General features: G+C 40.0%; 1 protein-coding gene and 1 long non-coding RNA gene across 17 annotated transcripts in view; one reads left to right on the forward strand and one right to left on the reverse strand.

The window, feature by feature from the left end:
• MOB3B (MOB kinase activator 3B) overlaps positions 1-22,136 on the forward strand; it is a 219,270-nt gene that overhangs the window by 36,278 nt on the left and 160,856 nt on the right. The window lies entirely within an intron of this gene.
• Positions 1-22,136, reverse strand: part of LOC113593653 (uncharacterized) — a 70,689-nt gene that overhangs the window by 34,087 nt on the left and 14,466 nt on the right. For all 4 annotated transcript variants that reach the window (XR_008291145.1, XR_008291147.1, XR_003413931.2 and 1 more), the window contains one exon: positions 21,398-21,470. This is a non-coding gene — a long non-coding RNA (uncharacterized LOC113593653). The remainder of the gene's footprint in view (positions 1-21,397; positions 21,471-22,136) is intronic.

The following is a 22,136-nucleotide window of genomic DNA, read 5'->3' on the forward strand; positions in this document are numbered from 1 at the left end:
TATCTCTTATTATAGTCTTTGTTTTAAAGTCTATTTTGTCCCATGTAAGTATTGCTATCCCGGTTTTCTTTTGATATCCATTTGCATGATAAATGTTTCTCCATTCCCTCACTTTCATTCTGTGGGTGACTTTAGGACTGAAATGAATCTCTTATAGGCAGCACATAGATGTTTTTTTTTCCCCCCAGTCTGCCACCTTATGTATTTTGGTTGGAGTGTTTAGTCCATTTACAAAGTAATTATTGATAGATATGTGTTTATTGCTATTTTGTTACTTGTTTTATGGTTATTTCTATAGATTTTATCTGATCCTTTCTTTTTCTTGTTCTCTTTCATGGTTTTTTGGCTTTCTTTAGTGATATACCTGGATTCCGTTCTCTTTATTCTTTGCATATCTATTACTGGTTTGTGATTTGTAGTTACCATTTGGTTTGTATGTAACATCTTATGCATATAGCAGTCTGTATTAAGTTGATGGTCTTTTACAAAAAGGAGCAATGACAAAAAATAAAATAATAAAAGTATGCTGCACTAATTTCTCCATACCTGTTCCTGTGTTCTCTTGCACAACTTCAAAGTCCCTGTTATTTGAGAGGAAAAGATTCCCTTTCTTAATAAATAGCATAAATATAGTTCTGTTTTTTTCTAACCTTCTCGTTTATGCAGAATTAGCGCCAAATCCTTCTGCATGAAGGCGTCTATTTTATATTTTGACTCACTGATAACCTCAAATGAACAGTTAAAAACACTATATCTTGTTCTTTTTAGTTATGGACTACGGATTACTTTTTTATACTATATAATTATCTTGTGATGAAATAATATATAAAAGATTTTAGAAGTGTTAAGTACTAGGAATACTTTTTTGCAATTATTATAACTTTTTTTCCTCTTCTCTGGTATACTTTATTTTCTAAATTAAAAAAAAATGGCTATACGATATGCTATTTGGGACCTTGATAAATAATCTTTTAGTTCTGGTTGTTGTTATAGTTGTTATAATTCACTTTCTAGATCAATGATTCAAAAGATAGGGCAGTGGAACTCACCCTGAGGCTGCAAAAGAAAAGAACTTTAAAAAGCTGAAGGTAGCCTAAGGGACTGGTGGGACACTATCAAGGATAATAACATTCACAGAATAGGGATCCTAGAGGAGAAGAGAGAGAAAAAGGCAGAAAATTTAATGGCCAAAAACTTTCCTAACCTCAGGAAGGAAAAATACATGTAGGTATGAGAAGCACAGAGAGTTCCCAATAAGCTAAACCCCAAAAGATCTACACCAAGACACATTATCATTAAAAAGTAAAGGGTTGGGGCGCCTGGATGGGTCAATTGGTTAAGTATCCAACTTCAGCTCAGGTCGTGATCTCACAGTTTGTGAGTTTGAGCCCCATGTCAGGCTCTATGCTGATAACTCAGAGCCTAGAGTCTGTTTCAGATTCTGTGTCTCCCACTCTCTCTCTGCCCCTACCCTACTTGCACTCTGTGTTTCTGTCTTTCAAAAATAAGTAAACATTTTTTTGAAAAAAGGTAAAGAGTTAAAGAATCTTGAAAGCAGCAAGAGAAAACAACTTGCTATGTACAAGGGGACCCCCATAAGACTATTAGCTGATTTCTCAGCAGAAACTTTGCAGGCCAGAAGGAAGTAGTATGATGTAGTCAAAGTGCTGAAAGGAAAAAACTTCCAACCAAGAATGCTCTGCCCAGAAAAGTTATTCAGAATTGAAAGAGAGATTGAATTTTCTAGGCACGGAAACGCTAAAGGAGTTCATTACCCCTAACCTGACCTTACAAGAAATGCTAATGGAATTTTTTAAGCTAAAAAAGAAGGGCATTAATTAGTAACAAGAAAACATATGAAAGCATAAATTTTACTGGTAAAGATAAATATATAGTAGAAGTTGTGGATTAATTGCTTATAAAACATATGAAATTTAAAAGAAAAAAGTATTAGAAGTAATGATAACTACAATAATCAGTTAAGGGATATACAGAATGTTAAAGTGTAAGATGTGACATCAAAAACATAACACAGAGTAAACAAACATAGAGTTTTAGAATGCATTCAAACTTAAGTTAAAATAGACTGTGAATAGAATATATGTATATGTATATATGTATATGTGTATGTACGTACCTGATATATACAACAGCCCATATATATATATATATATATATATATATATATATATACACATACACATACATATAGGCTGTTATATGTAAGCCTCATGGTAACCACAAAGCAAACTCCTATAGTAGAAACACAAGAGATATTAGGAAAGGAATCTAAACATAACACTAAAGAAACTCATCAGACCACAAGGGAAGAGAGCAAGAGAAGAAAGGAATAGAGAAGAACTACAGAACAGTGAGAAAACAACGAACAAAATGGCAATAAATACATACCTGTTAGTCCATCTACTAATTTGCTTTTTTTTTTTTTTTTTTTTTTGCTTCCATGTGGCCTCCCCTTGAGGTTCCCATTGTGCCCACAGCATCTGACGGCATTTATACAAAATGATCCTAGTTTCACATGGTTACATTTTGTTAGAAATATAGGTGTCAAGGTCTAGTGAAAAGAGTACCAGAGGGGAGAGTCAAGAAACCTGGTTAGGTGGGCCCTGGAGGTATTTCACTGTGAAAACTTTGGGCAAATCATGTAATCTCCGTAGACTCCTATCCCACTCCTTACTGCCATTCTCCTGAGTTACACTAGCTACATCCAGGGCTTACACTGCCTGCATTTGCATATACTGTTCTTTCTACCCGAATGCCATTCTTATCTCCTACCAGACAAACTCCTACTCACCTTTAAATGACCAAGTTCAAAGCTCATCTCCCATGGGAAGCTTTTCTTGAGCCCCTCTAGTAAGTACAGTAAAACCTTGGATTGCGAGTGACTTGTTCTGCGAGTGTTTCACAAGATGAGCGAACATGTCTAATAAATTTTAACTTGATAAATGAGCAATGTCTTGCAATACAAGTAGTATATGATGCTGAATGTCACATGATCACAACTGAGCCAATGGTTCTTGAAATTCGCTTTAATACACGAGTGCTTTGGATTACAAGCATGTTTCTGGAATAAATTATGATTGCAAACCCAGGTTTTCCTTGTACTATTGTTGGCTTCTTCCTTTTTGAGCAAACTCATAATTCTGCCAGTAATCAAGATAATACTTTTAATATGTCATTGTGATTGTATGTGCGTATGTCTAAACCTCCCTTGCTAAAACCATGAGCACCTTCAGGGCAGGGACTGTTTCTCATTCATCATTATCTCCCCAGGGCCTACTGATGGATAGTAGGTCTTCTTTACCTCTTTGTTCACTGAAGGCATGGACTTCAGTTTCCTCATCTGCAGTAAGAGGATTAGACCAGGTGGTGTTAAAGCAGTGCCTTGGAATTCTGTGTTTAGATAGAGACCTTAAACAAGAGAACCCAAGACTGCCAGGTGATACTTTGTGTGTATAGTGCAGAGGGGAGGTATGTCAGTGGAATGAGACACTTGGCCGCATTGCCATTTCATAATGGTGGGCAAAAGAGGCAAATTACCTCTTTTGAGCTTTAGCTATGTTATTGGTCCTAATGTCTTACTGTACTTTAAAGAATCCGTAATCACTGGGAGTTTATTATTATAAAAAATTCATAAAATGCTATTTTATTCTCTGCCTGAATCTTTACCAGTTTTGAATAATCCTTGCTTTGAAAAATCCTGTGATAGTTTTTAATCTGGCCTGTTTGATTTTAAGAAATTAAAAACTGATTGAGAAATTTCCACTGAGGTTTTTATGCTTGTCATAAAATAAACTGATTATTGGGCTCCTTGACATTGGACTAGAAGTGACTAGGAGAGTAGATTAGTCCTGTTTCTAGAGTCATTCATATATCCACTCACTATCCACTCTCCCACTCATGAACAAATATTTACTAAAGGTTCCAGGGTGCCAGACATTACGCCATGTGCTAGGCATCCAGAGGACAGCAAAATATAGTCCCTGCTGACACGGAGCTCCCTCTCTGGTGGAGAAGGAAACAACCAGAAGGTTGGCTTCCATTGTAATAAGACTTAAGGATTTGGGGAGGTACAGAAGGAAGATCCTGAACTCAGGAGCAGGGAAAGTTTCCTGAATCTGAAGGCTGAGTGGGAGGGAGCCAAGAGCAGAGGTCAGGGAGGGCCAAAGGAGGACAGAGCTGAAGGCATATAGTGTGCAGCATGCTCAAAGACCGAGGAGTCAGAGAATGGTGCTCTTGGAGTGGGGTGCTGAGTTCAAAGTGCTCAGAGGGGGGTGTTGAGTTTCAAGGAGTGGGTGGGGTGGCATTGAGGCCAGATTGGGGCAGATCCTTTAGGCACTTATGTTCTGAAGGCAATGGAGAGCCCTTGAGGACTCTGAGCGTGGGCCTTGATCAGATTCGTGCTTTAGAAAGGTCACTCTGTGAACTCTATATGGAGGACTGGTGATACCACTCCTAAATAATTTTTAAAACAGATGTGTATCTATTTTTTTTATTTTGCTCTCTAATACATTTCTCTACCAACTTCATCTTCCAGGACTTGAAGGAAAGAGTATGACTTGGGGGATCCCTCTGGTTAGTCCCCATTTCTTATGTTTTAATTGTTTATACCACAAACAGAAATACACGATAAATAATATGGAATATAATAAATACACACTGCCTAGATCTTGCAGAGACAAACAGTTTGTTGCACAAGCTTCAGATTTCTTTTTTTATTAAGGAAATAAAATATTATAAAATAAATATATAAATAAATAAGTATATAAATAAATAAAATATTAGACACACCTAAACCCATTTTTTTTCTACTGCTTTCGTCTCCAGAGGTAACAACTATCTTGCAATTAAGCATTGATCCCTTGTATTTTATTTATTTTTCCTTGCATTTTTTTTCATATAATTTATTGTCAAATTGGTTTCCATACAACACCCAGTGTTCATCCCAACAGGTGCCCTCCTCAGTGCCCATCACCCACTTTCCCCTCTCCCCCACCCTCCATCAACCCTGTTTGTTCTCAGTATTTAAGAGTCTCTTATGGTTTGCCTCCTTCCCTCTCTGTAACTTTTTTTTTCCCCCTGCCCCTCCCCCCATGGTCTTCTGTTAAGTTACTCAGGATCTGCATGTGAGTGAAAACATGAGGTATCTGTCTTCCTCTGCCTGACTTATTTCACTTAGCATAATACTCTCCAGTCCCATCCACATTGCTACAAATGACCAGATTTCATTCTTTCTCATTGCCAAGTAGTATTCCATTGTATATATAAACCACATCTTCTTTATCCATTCTTCAGCTGATGGACATTTAGGCTCTTTCCATAATTTGGCTATTGTTGAAAGTGCTGCTATAAACATTGGGATACAAGTGCCCCTATGCATCATCACTCCTGTATCCCTTGGGTAAATTCCTAGCAGTGCTATTGCCAGGTCATAGGGTAGATCTCTCTATTAATTTTTTGAGGAACCTGCACACTGTTTTCCAGAGCAGCTGCACCAGTTTGCATTCCCACCAACAGTGCAAGAGGGTTCCCATTTCTCCACATCCTCTCTAGTGTCTATAGTCTCCTGATTTGTTCATTTTAGCCACTCTGACCAGCCTGAGGTGGTATCTCAATGTGGTTTTGATTTGTATTTCCCTGATGAGGAATGACATTGAGCATATTTTCATGTGCCTGTTAGCCATCTGGATGTCTTCTTTAGAAAAATGTCTATTCATGTCTTCTGCCCATTTCTTCACTGGATTATTTGTTTTTGGGTGTGGAGTTTGGTGAGTTCTTTATAGATATTGGATACTAGCCCTTTATCTGATATCATTTGCAAATATCTTTTCCCATTCCATTGGTTGCCTTTTAGTTTTGTTGATTGTTTCATTTGCAACGCAGTAGCTTTTTATCTTGATGAGGTCCTAATAGTTCATTTTTGCTTTTAATTCCCTTGCCTTTGGAGATGTGTCATGTAAGAAATTGCTTTGCTGCGGCTGAGGTCAGAGAGGTTTTTCCCTGCTTTCTCCTCTAGGGTTTTGATGGTTTCCTGTCTCACAGTCAGGTCCTTCATCCATTTTGAGTTTATTTTTGTGAATGGTGTAAGAAAGTGGTCCAGTTTCATTCTTCTGCATGTTGCTATCCAGTTCTCCCAGCAACATTTGTTAAAGAGTCTGTCTTTTTTCCGTTGGATATTCTTTCCTGCTTTGTCAAAGACTAGTTGGCCATACTTTTGTGGGTCTAGTTCTGGGGTTTCTATTCTATTCCATTGGTCTATGTGTCTGTTTTTGTGCCAATACCATGCTGTCTTGATTATTACAGCTTTGTAGTAGAAGCTAAAATCTGGGATTGTGATGACTCCCACTTTGGTCTTCTTCTTCAATATTACTTTGGCTATTTGGGGTCTTTTGTGATTCCATACAAATTTTATGATTGCTTGTTCTAGCTTCGAGAAGAATGCTGGTGCAATTTTGATTGGGATTGCATTGAATGTGTAGATTGCTTTGGGTAGTATTGACATTTTAACAATATTTATTCTTCCAATCCATGAGCACAGAATGTTTTTCCATTTCTTTGTATCTTCTTCAATTTCCTTCATAAGCTTTCTATAGTTTTCAGCATAGTTTCAGGTATTTTACATCTTTGGTTAGGTTTATTCCTAGGTATTTTCCTAGGTGCCGTTGTGAATGGGATCAGTTGCTTTATCTATCTGTCTTTCTGTTGCTTCATTATTAGTGTATAAGAATGCAGCTGATTTCTGTACATTGATTTTGTATCCTGCAACTTTGCTGAATTCATGTATCAGTTCTAGCAGACTTTTGGTGGTGTCTGTTAGGTTTTCCATGTATAGTATCATGTCACCTGCAAAAAGTGAAAGCTTGACTTCATCTTTGCCAATTTTGATGCCTTTGATTTCCTTTTGTTGTCTGATTGCTGATGCTAGAACTTCCAACACTATGTTAAACAATAGCAGTGAGAGTGGACATCCCTGTCGTGTTCCTGATCTCAGGGGGAAAGCTCTCATTTTTTTCCCCGTTAAGGATGATATTAGCTGTGGGCTTTTCATAAATGGCTTTTGTGATGTTTAAGCATGTTCCTTCTATCCTGACTTTCTTGAGGGTTTTTATTAAGAAAGGATGCTGAATTTTGTCAAATGCTTTTTCTCTATCTATTGACCAGATCATATGGTTCTTGTCTCTTCTTTTTTTTTTTTTTTTTTAATTTTTTTTTTCAACGTTTATTTTTTTTGGGACAGAGAGAGACAGAGCATGAATGGGGGAGGGGCAGAGAGAGAGGGAGACACAGAATCGGAAACAGGCTCCAGGCTCTGAGCCATCAGCCCAGAGCCTGACGCGGGGCTCGAACTCACGGACCGTGAGATCGTGACCTGGCTGAAGTCAGACGCTCAACGGATTGCGCCACCCAGGCGCCCCTCTTATCTCTTCTTTTATTAATGTGATGTATCACATTGATTGATTTGTGGATGTTGAACCAGCCCTGCAGCCCAGGAATGAATCCCACATGATCATGGTGAATTATTGTTTTTATATGCTGTTGAATTCGATTTGCTAGTATCTTGTTGAGAATTTTGGCATCCATATTCATCAGGGATATTGGCCTGTAGTTGTCTTTTTTTGCTGGGTCTCTGTCTGGTTTGGGAATCAAAGTAATGCTGGCTTCATAGAATGAATCTGGAAGTTTTCCTTCCCTTTCTATTTTTTAGAACAGCTTGAGAAGGATAGGTATTATTTCTGCTTTCAGTGTCTGGTAGAATTCCCCAGGGAAGCCACCTGGTCCTGGACTCTTATTTGTTGGGAGATTTTTGATAACTGATTCAATTTCTTCACTGGTTATGGGTCTGTTCAAGTTTTCTGTTTCTTCCCATTTGAATTTTGGAAGTATGTGGGTGTTTAGGAATTTGTCCATTTCTTCCAGGTTGTCCAATTTGTTGGCATGTAATTTTTCATAGTATTCCCTGATAGTTGCGTGTATCTCTGAGGGATTGGGTGTAATAATTCCATTTTCGTTCATGATTTTATCTATTTGGGTCCTCTCCCTTTTCTTTCTGAGAAGCCTGGCTAGGGGTTTATCATTTTTGTTTATTTTTTCAAAAAACCATCTCTTGGTTTCATTGATCTGCTCCACTGTTTTTTTTAGGTTCTATATTGTTTATTTCTGCTCTGATCTTTATTATTTCTCTTCTTCTGCTGGGTTTGGGACGTCTTTGCTGTTCTGCTTCTATTTCCTTTAGGTGTGCTGTTAGATTTTGTATTTGGGATTTTTCTTGTTTCTTGAGATAGACCTGGATTGCAATGTATTTTCCTCTCAGGACTGACTTTGCTGCATCCCAAAGCATTTGGATTGTTGTATTTTCATTTTCATTTGTTTCCATATATCTTGTAATTTCTTCTCTAATTGCCTGGTTGACCCATTCATTCTTTAGTAGGATGTTCTTTAACCTCATGCTTAAATGTTCAAAACCTATGCTTTTGGAGGTTTTCCAGACTTTTTCCTGTGGTTGATTTCATGTTTCATAGCATTGTGATCTGAGAGTGTGCATGGTATGATCTCAGTTCTATTATACTTATTAAGGGCTGTTTTGTGACCCAGTATGTGATCTGTCTTGGAGATAGATGTTCCATGTCCACTTGAGAAGAAAGTATATTCTGTTGCTTTGGGATGCAGAGTTCTAAATATATCTGTCAAGTCCATCTGATCCAATATATCATTCAGGGCCCTTGTTTCTTTATTTATTCTCTGTCTCGATGTTCTATCCATTGTTGTAAGTGGAGTATTAAAGTCTCCTGCAATTACCACATTCTTATCAATAAGGTTGCTTATGCTTGTGATTAACTGTTTTATATATTTGGGGGCTGCTGTGTTCAGTGCATAGACATTTATAATTGTTAGCTCTTCCTGATGGATAGACCCTGTAATTATTATATAATGCTTGTTATATATCTTCATCGCTTGTTACAGCCTTTAATTTAAAGTCTGGTTTGTCTGATGTAAGTATGGCTACTCCAGCTTTCTTTTGACTTCCAGTAGCATGATAGATAGTTCTCCATCCCCTCACTTTCAATCTGAAGGTGTCCCCAGGTCTAAAATGAACCTCTTATGGACTGCAAATGGATGTTTTTTTTAATCCATTCTGATACCCTGTTTCTTTTTGTTGGAGCATTTAGTCCATTTACATTCAGCATTTATTATTGAAAGATATGGGTTTAGAGTCATTGTGATGTCTGTAGCTTTCATGCTTGTAGTGATGTCTCTGGTACTTTGTGGTCCTTGCAACATTTCACTCACAGAATCCCCCTTAGGATCTCTTGGAGGGCTGGTTTAGTGGTGATGAATTCCTTCAGTTTTTGTTTGGGAAAACCTTTATTTCTCGTTCTATTCTGAATGACAGACTTGCTGGGTAAAGGATTCTTGGCTGCATATTTTTCCATTCATCACATTGTATATTTCCTGCCATTCCTTTCTGGCCTGCCAAGTTTTAGTAGATAGGTCTGCTACTACCCTTTTGTGTCTGCCTTTGTATGTTGAGGCCCGTTTATCCTGAGCTGCTTTCAGAATTCTCTTTTTATCCTTGCATTTTGCCAGTTTCAGTATGATATGTTGTGCAGAAGATTGATTCAAGTTACGTCTGAAGGGAGTTTTCTGTGCCTCTTGGATTTCAATGCCTGTTTCCTTCCCCAGATCGGGGAAGTTCTCAGCTATGATTTGTTCAAGTACACCTTCAGCCCCTTTCTCTCTCTTCTTCTTCTTCTGGAATTTCTGTGATATGGATATTGTTCCATTTGATTGCATCTCTTAGTTCTCTAATTCTCCCCTCATACTCCTGGATTTTTTTATCTCTCTTTTTCTCAGCTTCCTCTTTTTCCATAAGTTATCTTCTAATTCACCTGTTCTCCCCTCTGCCTCTTCAATCCGTGCTATGGCTGCTTCATTTATAGCATTTTTTAATTCATCATGACTATTTTTAGTCCCTTGATCTCTGTAGCAGTAGATTCTCTGCTGTCCTCTATGCTTTTTTCCAGCACAGTAAATAATTTTATGACTATTATTCTAAATTCTTGTTCCGTTATATTGCTTAAATCGATTTTCATCAATTTGTTAGCTGTTGCTACTTCTTAGAATTTCTTTTGAGGAGAATTCATCCGTTTCGTCATTTTGGCTAGTTTTCTGTCCCTTATGCATTTTAAAAGCTTGTTGTGTGCTCTGCACCTGCAAGCCCCGCTGTATTAAAGGAGGGTCATACACTGTCCAGGGCCTGGCCCTTCAGGAGGTGTTCTTTCAGAGGTCGTTACTTGCTCTCTGTTGTTGTGACCTTGGTTATTTTATTATCCTACTCGTAGTGATAGTTTGGACCCTCCACCAGGTGCACTTTGATTTGTTCCTTGGAGTAGGCCTGTAAAGGAAAACAGATAGACAAACAGGAGACAAAAACACACAAACACACAAATAACACAAAGAAACAAATAAACAAAACAGAAAACCAAAGACTAAAAACAAAAAACCCCAAAAACACAGACTACAAGTAAAGAAGAGGGTGGAGGCTGTGCTGATGGAATGGCACATACAATGAGAGAAATGACAGGAGCCGGGTGTGGGTGGGGAGAAAAAATAAGCATTGATTAGGCAGAGAGACTAAAAGGCTTAATACAGAGAGAGAGAAAGGAAAATAAAGAAGGAGGCGGGGAAAACGAAACAAAGATAAAGTTACTTAGACAGAGAAACTATATGCCTTGATTATTCCAGAGAGAGAAAGGAGTATAAAGAAGGAGGTGTAGAACATGTATCAAGACAATGGATTAAATACATTTGTTGAGACAGACCAACAACCAGAGTAACCAGCCTAGGGGAGGGAAGAGATAAGGAGGAGAAGTGGGGTGGGGTGGGGTAGAATGTATCTATATATCCAGAATCGACCTAGAGTTAATCCAGGCAATGCTGCATTGCTTGTAGGTAGTAGCTGTCCACCGGGTCTGTGCTGCTCAGGTGGGTATGCAGTTACCCACTGCAAAGGGGCGTGGTTTGGCGTTTTCAGGACCTACCCCCACTATGGGCCCCAGGAGTGATCCCTGAGGCCCCACCTTGGTAATGGTGGTGTGTGGGGGGGAAATGGTGATCCCGCAGTCTCTTCTCCACAGAGCCAGACCTGGTGGACTCCTTTTGAGTCATCCTTACTGTGCCGCGGGCACAGACAGGCGGTCCTTCTCGCTCTGACAACTCCCCTGACTCTGTGCTTGGCTAGGATTCAAAGTCCCGCTCTCTGTGCTCTCCCACCGGGGAAGCGCCTCTTAGTGTGGTCCTTAGTGTAGTCCTCCTACTGCGGACTGAGCCGCTGCCCTTGTGGATGCAGGCAGACACAGGCAGCCTTTGTCTTCTCCCACAGCACTCCAGGGAGACGGAGGCCTTTTCCTCCTGCAGACTGCAGCCTCTGCCCAGCCACTGTGCCCAGGGGTGGCGGACGCAGGCAGGTTTTGTACTATCTCATAGCCCTCCAGAGAGGGAACCACTCTTTCCAACTGCGGACTGAGCCTCTGACTTACAACCGCACCCAGGGCTGGCTCCCCTCCTCCCCAGTGCATGAACAGGGAGCCGGCTTTGAAGAAAGCTCCACAGTTAGAGATCGGATCCCTCTCAGTCTAGGTCCAAGGTCTTTCTCCTGTCCAGATACGGTCCTACACTTCACTAGCGCTCTTTTTCTTCCCGTTGTCTGTCCGTAGAAGGGGGTCCCTCCCCTCTGTGCCCACGCGGCCTTTTTTTTTTTTTTTTATCTCCCCCAGTTTTTTTCCTTTCAGGCTCTGGTGTTCAAAGTCCTTTGGCTTCTGCAGTTCTTTGTTTGAGAGACACGGGAAGTGTGGATCCCCCTACTTCTCCACCATGTTGGCCCCTCTGCATATTTTTTTAACTTTTACTATATATATGACTGAATCCATAAACAACATCAAACATATTTTTAGGTATTTTTAAAACTTACATGACTGTTTTAGAGATATGTCTGTGTTGATAGTGTTGAGAATCTAGTCTGCATGTTCCTTTATAGATGGACGTGATTCGTTGTGTGCTAACAGCCTTAATGCCTTCCTGATCAAAAAGGAAATAGATTCTTTTCTTATCAGGTGTGGCAGTTCCCTTTTCAGGGGCCTATTCCCAGCTGGGAAATTTGTGTTTTTACTTACACCTCTGGCACCCTGCAAACCACTTCCCAACCCCCACCCCACCCATGTATACAGTTTACATCTATCTGCTGATTAGGGAAATCCATGCCTCACCACCTCCAGTGTAAGCAGAATTCTATACCAGTAACATGGTCTTTCTCTCTTCCCATGGTCAGAGAAATGAGCTTAGTGTATTTGGGAAAGTTTCAAAGCAAAAATGGCTTGAATTCAAGATGACAGAGTTAACCCCACCATGCTTGTTTTTGACTTAAGTCCATTCTACTGCTTTTAAGAGTGAGAGCCCAGGACTAGCAGCTGCTGGGTGTAGGTCTAAGGGCTGACAGAAGCCTTTGCAGAGGCACCTGCCACTTTCAGAACTGCCTGGGATGGAGGGAATCCCCCACACAAAAGGCTTCTGTTGGATTTCTGTGCATAGCTGAGAAAGCTTAAATGACAAGGGAAGAAAACCACAAGTGAAAGAGAGGGATGGCCCAAGAGAAGCAAAAGGGAATACTGTTGACAGAGGCTGTGCTAGAGCAGAAAGATAACGTGTGAGTGTGAAACAGCAGAGAAAAGCTGAAAAATAAGCCCAGAATGGCTGGAAAGAAAACCTGGTGGTAACATCCAAATTTTCTGAAAGGAGGATGGGAACCAAAATTATCTAAAATCTCCACCAGACATTATCATTTGAAACAATCATGTCTCACCCTTATAGTCTGTGCAAGTTACCAATCCTTCCAGAATAAGTAGGAACAATTTTGAGCCCCTGCCATGGGATGGTTATAACCCTGTACTGGTCCTTTCAACCCTTTCAGCCCTTTCAGCCCTGCACAAGATAGGCCGGCACAGACAGCCTTGAAATGTGTGTCATATAAATCGCACTTCCCACTGTGAGCTGACCACAATCTCATGGGGTTCTGTGTGATTGAGTCAGGGCTACTCAATGGGCTCATCATGAACTCTCTACAGATGTGACACCAATCTTGAATCTCTGTTTAAAAAATTAAGTCTGCGGTGTACCATGGTGTCTTCTGGGCTGAATGCTGAGATTAGATTTCTGGATCACCCAACTCTTGCTGCTACTACAGCAGCTGCCACACTCTAGAGCTAAACGAAGGAAGGTTTTGTCTTTATTCCACCTGATACTCTTCGTCTTCTGCCTCCCATCCCTACCACGATATGATAGGAAACCAACTTATTAAGGGAGGTTGGGAGAATCATTTGCAGACTTCCATTCCAAGGGGCAATGTAGAGCAAAGTATGGGCGGGCAGGTGTGAGGCTGAGAGCTGGCACATAATTTCCACTGGACCCAAGAGAAGCCACTCTGCATAGTGACAGATTTATGGACTGACCTGACTTGGATATCTCTGTCCAGTCTGAGACAGCTTGGCTCAATAGGTCATTTCTCTCATGTGGAAGTAAAGATTAGTAGATAGGAGGAAAAGCTAAAGCATGCATATAAGAGGCCATGAGCAAACCAATTTAAGACAAGGCAGAAACCACCATAGAAGGAAGATAAAAAGATACATAGCATCAGGGCAAGAAAGATAAACATGGGGAACCTGTGGAAATGGTTGAGGCATTTTAATAGCAGACACAAGAGTGATGGCCACCAAACTCTTGCTCCTATGGGTCAAGTGATCAAGCAATCCCTGAGTAGCAGCTTAGAGTGGGAACGTAATTGATTGACCAGACCAATGAGCCCAAGTGCATCTATAGAGCATATTATTCATGGTACATTAGGCAGTATGAGCTTTATGTTCACATCAGTTCTCACCCTCCACCCCTGACCCAGGTCCCATGGGGTGATATGGACATGAGCCCAGGTGGGCCCTGTGCACACAAAGGTCTGTTTCACAGGTGAGCAACACTGAGCTTAGGAAACCCCCAGTTTTATGGAGAGACCTGCCCATCCTCCTTTCCAGAAACAGTGCCATTATATTTATTACTCTAGAATGTAAACAGATCTTTGGGCTGGGGTCTTTACTGCGATAATCAGGAAACAAATGTGCTCTGTGATCTGGAGAGGGTTACCATCTCTAGTTTCCTAGGCTGTTTGCTATGGCAAACATCCCAGAAAAGATAGTCTGATATAAGACTCACAGAAACACCACAGAGAATTGTCTCCCAATAGTAAGGACTCTTAGCTGCTTTGGCTATCACGTGAGTTCACACAAAGCCAAATCCTATTTTATCTCCTGTTTAAATCCATATGAAACTCATGTTTTCCTTATTCCTTTACATTCTTCTTTTTTTAAGTTTGAGAAAGAGAGAGAGAGAGAGAGAGAGAGAGAGAGAGAGAGAGAGAGAGAAAATCCCAGTGAGGCTCCATGCCAATGTGGGGCTCAAACTCATGAACCACAATATCATGACCTGAGCTGAAACCAGGAGTCTAACATGTAGCTGACTGAGCCACCCAGGTGCCCCTATTGCCTTTACATCCTTAAAAGCACCACTCTCCCCTTACACTAGCCTAGGTGACTTCTGCCCCTTGCCTCTAGAAGAGCAGAACTAATATAAAGCTGGAAAAATAGGTTATAGTCAGAATGTGGAGACTTGAATGCCAGGCAAAGTTATTATCAAATAAGAAACCCTGACTCTTGGATGCCACAGGACCAGCATGAATTTTGCTTGATCCAGTTATGCTTCTGTTCATTTGGGACATGACTGCCCAAGATACTGTAAATTATTTCCATTCATTGCCTCCATGATGCTTAGCGAGGCACTGAATCTGAAACAGAGCCCTAGGCCCTCCATCTAAACTAGCCCTTGCCTGTTGTCTCCTCTTAGAATACCTGCTCTTATTTTTCTTAGCACACATACCATTTGTAACTCTATACTTTGTATGTGTGTATATGTGTGTGCTTAATGGCTTCTCTTCCACCAGACTCTAAGCTCATTAAGGTAAGAATCATGTCTATTTTGTTCACTATGGCAAACCCAGCCTGCTGTAGCAGGTGCTCAAGAAATACTGATTGGGCAAATTAAATGTAGTTTTTTGACCCTCTTATTGTAAATAGGCTTGAACATCACCTTAGAAAGTTGGTACTTATATGGTTGGCAATAATTAGTAGTATAGAGTAATTCATATATAGAAGTATTTGCTATGACCCTTATTGTTAGTTATTTTTATCAATATTTAGATTGGATGCCAGTGAGATATTTTGTTGAAACCATCCACCTGGCAATGAGAACTGCTAGTTTAGCTTAGATGAGCAGTCTATTTAAAAATAGTGGCAAGGCCAGTTTTCCAGGGTGGTTGATGTGTTGTCAGAGTTAAAGGCTAGGAGTCAAGTTTCTATTAACTAAAGTATAATGGTCACTGCCACTGAGTGTCTCAGAGTCACAGACTAGCTTATCCAGCGTGGGTACCTGGACCTGACTGTGTGGATGTAATTTACTGGCTTGTACCCTGGTAAGCCTGATGCCTGGATATGAGCACCTACAGAATAGCCAAGGAATGAGTGGAATCCTGAGCTCTGTGTTTTTGTGTGTGTGTGTGTGTGTGTGTGTGTGTGTGTGTGTGTGTGTGTGTGAGAGAGAGAGAAAGAGAGAGAGAGAGAGAGAGAATAGGAGAGAGACAGATGAGAGATGAACAGGTGGAGTCAGAGGAGTCGATCTGTGCAACCTTCACATCCACAGGGCAGGTGCAGGTGCATAAGAGCAGGTCTGCAGGCAGGCAGACCTGAAATGCAGCAGAAGGGAATCATCCCGGGACCACTGCCTATGGAGATTTTATGGTGACCTTTTAATGCAGATGCATTAGAGTGACTTCAAAGTTGGAGGCTAACTTTGTAATAAAAAAGTAGGCTAACGTAAGGCTAACTGCTTTTTCATTTAAAGTTGAAATAAGCTGAAAATAATAGACTTAGCTCTCTGCTTACTGCTTCCCACCCATCAGCTTTGTACAGGAGAAATGTGCACTTCCTATGGTTTCCTGTCCCACCCGGATTTGTTTTGTTTCTTTTGTTTTAATATCGGTCCGTTACAACTAAAAACACAGAGACTAACTTCTCACCCCCCCCCCCCCCGGTAGGCAGCAGACTTTCGAGGAAACCCTGGAAGACCTTGTAGGATCAAGGTCTTCTGGGCAGCATGTGACTAGCCTTTCTTCTTCTCTCCTAACAAATGTTCATCTTTGAAGGGAACCCTTGTGATGGATTCTTATAACTTCTGTTTTCAGCCATCCTTAGCCTCAGACAATCTTGAAAGGTTATGCATTTTTTAGAAAAGTGTATGTTATTAAATGCAGGTAACATCTCTCACTTGGGGCATCCCTGCCCCTGAAAGACTTATGTAGAATCTGGTCTAAACCCCAGTTCCTGGTGCTGCAAGTTCAACATAGCCCCTCACCCCTGCTCTGGCTACCCTTTTGCTTCCCTGCCCCTGTCATATCTATTCTGCCCCTCCTTTTGCTTCTTTGTCCCCCTCACCCCTGCTCTGCACACTCTTTTGCTTCTTTGTTCCCCTCATCCCTGCTCTGGTCCACCTTTTGTTTGTTTCTCTACCCCTGCTCCTGAATGTGCAGCCTTCTCACTTGACTCAGAATCCAGCCTGGACTCTAAGTGCTCTTTCAACATCCACAAGGAATCAACATCTTCCTGGATCTATAGTTTCAGTAATGATTTCTTGAGAGGAGGGGAGGGACCACCTCAGCCATGCCGTCTGCACCACCTCACGTTCTACTGGCCCTCCCTGTCGCTCCAGCTGTACCCAGGTCCTGGTCTTTATGACTTTCTGAGGTTCCGGGTCCTCTTCTGCCCACACACATACCGAACATATCAACATACACCCACACGCCACATTAAATGTAATTTTTTTGTGGCAAGAAATGAGAAGCATTTTTATAATTTGCTCTTGAAACTGACTATAAGTTACTCATTCAGTTTTGATTGGCTCTGATTTCTCGGGAGTTATTCAGTCATGTGTTGTTAAAAAGTGAGAAAAATTGACCTACCAATTGTTTTCAAATAGAATAAAATACCTTTGAATATTAGATTTAATAATGAAGGATATAAACATTATATGTATGTCAATTTTAAGTTGTTCTGTTTGCATTCTGGAGACAGTAATCTCTTTTAAGCCTTCACATCTTTATGTACACCCCATAAAGAGATAGATCATAGACACTAGGACCCTGTTTTGCAGTGGGTAAGACAGCTTTGGCAGGAGGCCTCTTCACATGGTAGACCCTCCAGGAAAAGAGTCCAGTCCCCATCATGGCTGCATCCCTTGCCTGGAACAGCCCCATCAGGCCAACCCACTTATCCCTCATGCCTTCCGGAATTATCATGAGTACAATTTTCTTTGTCTCATTACATATATTTTTGCAGATCCTACCTAAGTTTAAAAATAGCCATGTGGTGCATTCCTCATATAGGGGTTTTGTCTGGAACCTCAAGCAGTGTTTACAGAATGCTTCACTTGGGATGGAATTGGTCTGAAGTGTGGAGGGGGAGTGCAGACATCCTGGCAGGGGCACCTGCCTGGGTAGAGATGTAAAGGCAGAGGCTCAGATGGACCCAGTCTGAATGGCCTTGTAGGCTGTGCTGAGCAGGTGGGACCTTACCTCCTAGGCCCTGGGGAAGAACTGGCATTCCAGGAACCGGCTCAAATAGTAGACTCAGAGTATTGTTGGTTCTTCTTTTCCTTTCTCAGCTTCCTCCTCTCCCTCCTTGCAGGTATCATTTAACATCACTTTTTTTATTAACAGCTGGATAAACCCAGGTATCCAGGAAACCCCCAGAGGAGACTTGGTATAAGCAGAACCGATGGAACAAACATCCAGACGTTATTTTGAATTTTGAGTGACCACTGGGCTCCATGTACTTTATGTTTGGATTATTTGGTGTTTTTCCCATCCTTTAATGTTAGCTCTCTTCAGCCAAATGATAAGGTTGAACAGGGTGGAAATTATAGGGTGTGGATCCCGGTGGTGTTTTAGTATAAACCGTCACTTCCATTCTTGTTGCAAAGCTTTGCAAGGGTCATTCCTGTTTTCTTTTGTTTTATGTTCCTATATTTGCACTTTGTTTACCATGCTTTTTGCTTCTTTGTTTTATTTTATCTTTTTTCCTTCCATCCACTGGTATGATAGCATTTTCTTTTCCTCTTGTTTTTTAGTATTTGCTTTAAAAAAAAATCAGTACCCTGAGTTTAAAAATCAGATATGCCACAAAACTGGATTTCCAGCTTTGTTTGAAAAGGTTGACCTGCATGACACTGGGTTTGTGTTCCCACGTGGCAATAAACTGTGAGAGCTGCCTTTTTTACACAAATTCACTCACCAGTTTACTGCAGGCTCCACTACACCCCATTGCCTCCTTGGCCCTGAGAAGACATTTCATTTGAGTTGTTGCTTTCTTATACCAGCTGTTTACTCATTTATGTGGCCTAACCTGCCCCAGGAGGTATTTGACCTTGTTACCATTTTTTACCTGGAGCGTTTGGTGGATTTACATTTGTTATCATTACTGATATATTTTAATTCATGTCTGCCAAAGTCTTTTGTGCTTTCTATTTGTCCTACAGTTTCTATGTTTCTTGTCTCCTTTCTTGTCTTCTTTTGGGTTTATTGGGTTTGTTCTCTCACTCCACTTTTTTTCCTGTACACTTTGAAAGTTGTATTATCTTTTCATTCTTTCAGTGGTTAACCTAGCATGTATCTTTAAAAGTTTTTTTTAACATTTATTCATTTTCGAGAGACAGAGACAGAGCATGAGCAGGGGTGGGGCAGAGAGAGAGAGACCCAGAATCCGAAGCAGGCTCCAGCCTCTGAGCTGTCAGCACAGAGCCTGATGCGGGGCTCAAATTCACAAACTACAAGATCACGACCTGAGCCCAAGTTGGACGCTTAAAACTGAGCCACCCAGGCACCCCTACCTAGCATGTATCTTTAACGTACCATATTCTAAAGTGTTTAATATCTTTATCTTCCTCTGGACAAAACCCTTCCCGTTTATGCCATACCAACTCCTGTGCTAAAAAGAAATCTATGTACTTTTTAAGACCACAAGGCATCGTTTCTCTTATTGTTTATATAGTCAATGTTTGTATTGATTTATCTATATATTTACCATTTTGTATCCTTTTAAGTCTTTCTTATATCATGAGATCTTATATCTTGCATCTTATATCTTCATAATTTCTTCTTTTATCTCCATTTATATGTATTACATCTATGACCAATTGTCTTTTTCTTGGATTACATTCTTTAAATTTTCTTTAATGGGGATCTGCTAATGGCACATTCTTTCCAGTTTTATTTGTCTGTATAAGTCTTATTTGGGTATTATTTTTTTTTCTTTTTCTCCACTTTACTACTTCGGAAGTTACACATTCCATTTTTTTCTCCCTCATCCCCATTGCCACTTCCCCTAGAGTATGCATGACTAGCTTTAAATTAAAAAAAAAGTATTCAGAATCTCTATTCTCATACCAAACAATACAAGGACCTTGGAATATTTTAATGTACTTGTCCTTCCATATTATTGTACCTAATATTTTACTTCCGAGTTGTTTATAACTACCCCATAATTTTAAAAAGAAAACGTTTTAAAAATTTGGTATTTACTTATTTACTATCATGTTTATTAGCTTCTTTGCTCATCATCATTTATCTTTTTTTCTCAGTTTACTTCATATTGAAATATATTATTATTTAATATTTTTTTCAGGGGCCATCTGTGAATTGGACATTCTCTTATTTTTTGTAGGAATATGTCTTTATTTCAGCCCCATGTTTGAACAGTAATTCAGTTAGATATAGAGTATTAATTTGACAACTATTTTCTTTTACCACTTTGAATATGTTATTCCATTATCTTCTGGCCCCTATGGCCCTGATTAAAAGTCTGCTGTTAATCTTATTGACATTATTTGGTTGGTAACCTATCTTTTTCTCTCTGGTTGCTTTTACAACTTTCTCTTTTACAACTTGGTTCAGTATTCTGCATTTTACCACAGTGGTGTCCAGGTGTGTGTGTGTGTGTGTGTGTGTGTGTGTGTGTGTGTGTGTGTGTTTCTTTTGAATCTTGCTTGAGACTTGTGATGTTTCAAATAAAGAGTATAGGCATTACTTTAATTCTGTTAAATTTTCAGCCATTATCATTTCAGTATTGCTTCTCTCACAGTTTCCTACTCCTTCCTCATAGAATGCCAATTAAATGTGTATTTTATTTTCTCAATCTACTTTTCATGTCTTACAACCTCTCATATTTTTCTATCTCCTTTTTTCTCTCTCTGCTACATTATGATTAATTTCTTCATACCCATTTTCCACGATACTAATTCTCTTTTCAGCTATATCTAATATTCAATTTAATGTTACATTTTTAATGCTTAAAATTCTTTTTTTCTTAAAAATCTTGCCTTTCTTTTTTAATAGAGGGTTTTTTTAATAGTTTTTACTCCATCTGTTATTTAAAAAATAAATATAATTAGCTTATATATCCATCACATTATTCTATTACCACCAGCTCTTGGGGTGCTAATTCTTATGCTTATTGTGAATGTGGCCTCTCCCTCTGGTTGTTTGTCTTGTTTGTTCAACAGGAATTATTTAATCTGAGGGAGTCTTGTGAGTCCTGAGTTAGGAAAATATTTCTACAGAGCAGTTTGAGTTTATTTCTACACAGACTTCTCTGGTCCTGGGAACATTTTTATGGTGATTTAGAAACTCTGGATTCTTGCACAATATAAACAATGTAAATTTAGGCCACATACTTGTGCATGCCACAGACTTGGTGTCTTGTTGTTTCATTAGATACATTTTTTTTTCACCCTGAGACTGGGGCAGAATACACACTTACTTGCCTCTTCCCTGAGCTACTAGGGATCAGTGGTAGTTTTTCTGGCCCTATTTTCATTTTATTAATCCTACCTTGCACAGTCCCAGGTCCATGTCACCTGTCCTTACCTGGACATTAAAATACCAGCCCTGGGGCGCCTGGGTGGCGCAGTCGGTTAAGTGTCTGACTTCAGCCAGGTCACGATCTCATGGTCTGGGAGTTCGAGCCCCGCGTCAGGCTCTGGGCTGATGGCTCGGAGCCTGGAGCCTGTTTCCGATTCTGTGTCTCCCTCTCTCTCTGCCCCTCCCCCATTCATGCTCTGTCTCTCTCTGTCCCAAAAATAAATAAAAAACGTTGAAAAAAAATAAAAAATAAATAAATAAAAATAAAAAAAAATAAAATACCTGCCCTGGCCCCAGCTGTATTCAGATTCAACTCACCTCTGAGGGATCGCAGTATTTACTGTCATGCCTACTACTTTGGCTTTGGAGTCTGTCCTCATTTCTGGCCTGTCTTTTAAACAAAAACAAAAACAGTTGTATTGTCTAGGTCTGTGAAGTACATTCTCAAGAGGTTCACATTGGGCTACATTTTTTGTATATTTAGAACTGAATAAGGAGCTGGGTGAGTTCAGTATGACATTTTTTTTTATAAATAATTTGTTCACAAACTAATTATTGACTACCTATCATGTGCCTGGCTTTGTTATAGGTATGGGGGTATAATAAGAAACAAACAAAAAGTCTTTGTCCCTTTATAGTTTACATTTTCAAGGGAAAGACAAAACAAACAATAAAAAGGTACAGTAAAATCAGATAAGAGTTATGAAAAAAACTAAGGCAGAATAATGGGGAAGAGAGAGAGGGAGACTGGGTTGGATCAAGTGTGCTTTACTTAGGAAGGCAAAAGATGCCTCTCTGAGGAGATGACATTTGACCAGAGGCTTACATGAAGTGGTGAAGAGTCATGCTGATATCTGGGGTAGCATCCCGGGCCCCCACAGGAAGCATAACCAAGTCATGGATTAGCTTTTCAATAAATTTATTAAGGCAACCCCTGTGAACCAAACCAGTATTCAGTACAAAATGAAATGTGGGTCCCCTTCTTCATAAATAACATATTAAGAATTTCAAGTCAGCTACAGTGGAGCATCCAACAAAGTGCATGGCCCTTTTGAGT

The sequence above is a fragment of the Acinonyx jubatus genome, chromosome D4 (assembly GCF_027475565.1).
Source record: "Acinonyx jubatus isolate Ajub_Pintada_27869175 chromosome D4, VMU_Ajub_asm_v1.0, whole genome shotgun sequence".
NCBI lineage: Eukaryota > Metazoa > Chordata > Mammalia > Carnivora > Felidae > Acinonyx > Acinonyx jubatus.